The following is a 4563-nucleotide window of genomic DNA, read 5'->3' as shown; positions in this document are numbered from 1 at the left end:
CCGAGCCCCTGCCCCGTTGTCCCGCCCCCGCGCGTCAGCGCCCTCGCCGCCCCCACCGTCACCATCGTCATCTAGCCGCCCCCGCGGTGAGCCCCGCGCCGCATGTGCAGTTGAGAAACTTATCAAGATCGACTGCTCTGCTGCAAACTGTATGTTTGCCTGCGGAGGAATGAATTTGTGAGCTACTCCTATATACTATCTAGTTTCAGCATCAGACATTTACTGTTGACCTTTTAACGTGTTCAGAATACGTGTTATTTGAAATGTGATTCTTTTTTTACCTGTTTCGATACTTGTACTGATCAAGTAGTACAAAAGGAGTGAACTGTTTGGTCCTGTCTAGCATCTCTACGAAAGGAGTGATTTGTCCTTGGACATTTCCCCGGGTTTAGTAAGAGTTGGGATGTGCACTCACGCTTGTGAGCTGCGTATGTATCTATCTAGTTTCAGCTGCATTATTTGGTTGACAAGACACTGATTGGCCTTCAACTTGCTGACGAACTTTGCTGTACCGCGGCAATGCTGGTTACTGGGAAGATAGATGTTGGGGCTTTCTGAGCAGATAGATAGCTGCGGCATGCCGAATCATTCCTTTAGCAGGGGGTAATAAAGATTCAAATTGTTGATAAAGTTTGCTGTCTATGATTGCTTCTGCACCGCCGTCGCTCTCAGTGCAGAATTGTCGGGGCCTGCAGTGCACTGTGACTGCTTGGCGTTCGGTCGACCATCGCTGAATCACCTCCCAGGACAGCCAAGACGATCTATCTCATCTGGATTTGGTTGGCTGCTGGCCCTTTGGGTGGATCAGCAGCAGTTTAGTCTTCAGTTTCGTCTGTCCGTCTGTCAGTTCAGTTTAATCTCTATGAGCTATCTATGTATCCATCTGTCTTTGCTTTGCTTAGTTAACTGAGAAGACATTGGCCTTTAACTTGTTCAAGAAACTTTTTCAGCTGTGGCTTTATCTGCTTGGATACTGTGGCGGTGTTGTTTACTGGGGAGATTGCGGCGGCATGCCAAATGATCCTTTTTGCAAGGGGCACTAAGGTTGTTACCTGTCTGAGAAATTTGCAGCACTCTGCAGTTCGGATGTTGTGGATTTTCTTGGATGATAAGCCTGATCCCTGATTTTTGCTTGGCTCTACTCTGCTAGGGGAATGGCCTGTGATTGCTTCTACAACTGAACTGTGCCGCAGTCGCTCTTGGCCGAGAACTGTCGGGGCCAGCAGTGTGGGGCTGATTGCTTGGGCGTCCGAGCCGAGCATCTCTGAATCAAGATCCTAGGCCAAGACAATCTCATGTTGATCTGGTTTGCTGCTGCCCAGTCAAGCGAGGAAAACAGGGAAGAAACAACGTAGAAAGGGCATGATGCTTATTTTATTTTATTTTGCTTCAGAAATTGTACCAATTTATGTCATGATTGTTATCTGCTCTGTTAAACTTTGACCTTTATCTTGTTCAAGATTCAGATACTTGCCAGGTTTAGTACAAGCTGAGGTATGGGATGGATGTCATCATCTCTGCATTATGCAGATATATATAATATACAGTTAAGTAGCAGTTTGATCGTCTGTATGAGAGGCATTTCTCATTCGTATGTAAGATAGTTAAGTAGCAGCAGCAGGTATCAGTCAGGCCGGCACTTGTTGAATGCGATGGCCCTGTATGTGCAGTTGAGAAACTTATCAAGATCGACAGTTGAATTGCTCTGCTCTGCTGCAAAACTCTATGCTTGCCAGTGGAGGAATGAATATTTCAGTTTCAACATCGTTTATTTAGTTTAGTAGACATTTACTGTTGACCTTTTTAACATGTTCAGAACACGTGCTATTTGAAACGTGATTCTTTTTTTTACCTGTTTCAATACTTGTATGTACACATCAAGCAGTACAAGTTGGGGAAAAAAACACTCAGGTCCATGAACTGTTTCTCCTGTCTAGAATCTGTCTGTCTGTACAACAGGAGTGATTTTTCCTTTGACATTTCCCCAGGTTAGTTGGGATGTGTACTCACACTTGTGAGCTGCCTAGGTTACTGGGGAGATAGATGATGTTGGGGGGTTTCTGAGCAGATGGCTGCGGCATGCCGAATCATCCTTTAGCAGGAGGTAATAAAGATTCAACTTGTTGATAAACTTTGCTGTTTGTGATTGTTTCTGCACCGCGTCGCTCTCAGTGGAGAATTGTCGGGGCCTGCAGTGCACTGTGACTGCTTGTCCTTTGGGTGGATCACCAGCAGTTTAGTCTTCAGTTTCGTCTGTCTGTTCCTTGATAGCCCAAAGACGGTCTGATATCTGAATAACTTGCTGGCTGCTTAAGAGGGAGGGCAGAAGATGCAGGAACCAAAAGAGCAGGCTGAGGATGTTGAGTCTGATTTCTTCCTATCGGTTTTATTTTAGCTTCAAGAAACTAGTGAGCTTGGCATTATTCAACTGGAACCTTACTCTGCGCCGTTCAATATTTGAAACTTACGGGGCATTCAACATGGTCAGAAACGCGCCGGACAGGTTTGCAAATCTGTCCCACATATACTCTTGTACTCTTGTATAAAGTTGCTTACTGTAGATAATTCAAGACAACTCATATAAGTTCTTGATATACTTGTACTCTTTGAGTGATGAAATGCGCCGGAGTTGTCGGCATATCAAGTTCTTTGTCTAAGTTGTGTCGAATATAGTGTACAAGGTAGGTTACAGTTGGACTTTGAGTTGTATTGTGTTTACATCGGATGTGGAGTCGTGTCCTAGTAGGACACTTGTATCCTGGGTCTCTCATATATAGCGGGGGTAGACACATGATGTAACCTATGCCAACATAATAGAACAGGAACGCAGGGGAAGCCTGCGACGTGTGCCGGCGCACGGGTGGCCGGTGTGCGGTATTGTGACGGTGTCACGGGGAGGAGCGCCCGTAGTCAGGCCCCGGAGATGTAGCCATATCGGTGAACCTAGTTTACAAATCTCGGTGTCTTGCTCGTGTGATTGCTTGGTCCTCGATGATCGACGGTATGCCTCAGATTTATTCTAACAGTTGGTATCAGGGCCCAGGTGCCCGGAATGAATCTCGGTAGACTCACGGGTAGTCGGTCATGGTTGGTGGGCTGGAAACGCTGGTGTTAGCGGGCCCATGGATGACCGATGTGTGAGGGGGAGATTGTTGGGTTTAGTCCCACATCGGTTGTGGGGGAAGACATAACACGACTTATAAAGGCTGTCCCCTCCTAACAGGCTAGTCTTTCGAAGGAAGAGGGCCCAAGGCCTGTCATAAGTCGGTGTTGCTCTTCGGTTGGACCTGGTTGACGCATGTTGGTCGGAAACACTGGTGATAGTGGATCCGGGATTGCGTAACAAGTGGTATCATGAGCAAGGTTTGATTTGAGGGTACAAATTTCTGATCTAGAGGAAATATTAAGTTCGAGATGCAGCCGCCAGCGGCGTGGTTCTGGACGAGATTGAAAACGAAGCAATCCGGAAGCGGTCTCAGCGTTGCAACATCAACAAGCGTACAGACGAGACGTGCGGCGGTCGGTCACGTGAATCGATCGGGCGAGCGTCAAGCTGCCGTGCGCGTGATCTCTGGCTTTTGGCGGCTTATGGCAGGAGGCCCAAGCTGAAGGTGCTAGCCTGAGTGCACTGGCGCAAGCTGGGCTAGCAAGCCCATGGACCAGGGAAGGCTCAGGCAACACGGTGCAGGTTCGCTGGAGATCGAGGAAGCGTGTACGCGAGATTTGTTTGGACAGAAAAAAGGGACACGTGCGTTCAGGCAAGAGGCAAAAGCAGCGGATCAAATCGGCATAGGAGAAAATCCATCGTGGCGATACGCATCTAGCGGAATTGGAGTTGGCAACCAAAAGCTAGTATCATGGTTTGAGCCAAAGCAAGAGCCGTCACGTGAAGACCACCTAATTGATTGCTAGTAGTATACTCGATTGATGCGAATCAACGTGTGGTTGAGATGGTTAGGTGGACAGTGATATCCCCAACACATCAAGGTTCAAATTCTGGTGTTCGCATCATTTCTGGATTTATTTCAGGATTTCCGACGATGCGCCCTGGAGACCAACATGCTGGATTTAACGGACGCATAAGAAATCAAATACTTCATGTCTGAGACCTCACGTAAGCGATTGTGTGTTACGGGCACCAAAATCCAACTTGGCTATTGTTTTTGGAGACCCAAACGCCACAAGGCCAGCCCACACTACCCCGATCTCCCCCTTCCTAGTACTCCTGGCCGGCTGGATCGCTCGCCGGCGCAGCCTCTCCCGGACCCCACCACCCGTGGCCGCCGCAAGTCCACAGCAAAATCCAGATGCGCAGATCTAAGATGATAATAAGCCATCTAAATAAAACTCAGACCATCGGCGGCGGGCGGCGGCTGTGCTCAAGCTGAATCAATTAACAACGGCAGAAGAAAGGAGCAGAGGCGGATCGATCACTTGCCTGCGACGGTTTCCGCTCCAAGGAGAGAGGTGGATGTGCCTCCTCATGCGGGAAGCATTATCTTCCTCTCCTCTCCTCTCCGGCGTCCCAAGTCCTAAGTCGCACGCGCATCCCGCACACGGACG

This window comes from Triticum dicoccoides, chromosome 1B, assembly GCF_002162155.2.
Source record: "Triticum dicoccoides isolate Atlit2015 ecotype Zavitan chromosome 1B, WEW_v2.0, whole genome shotgun sequence".
In the NCBI taxonomy this organism is placed as follows: domain Eukaryota; kingdom Viridiplantae; phylum Streptophyta; class Magnoliopsida; order Poales; family Poaceae; genus Triticum; species Triticum dicoccoides.
Note: the sequence above shows the minus strand (reverse complement) of the source record.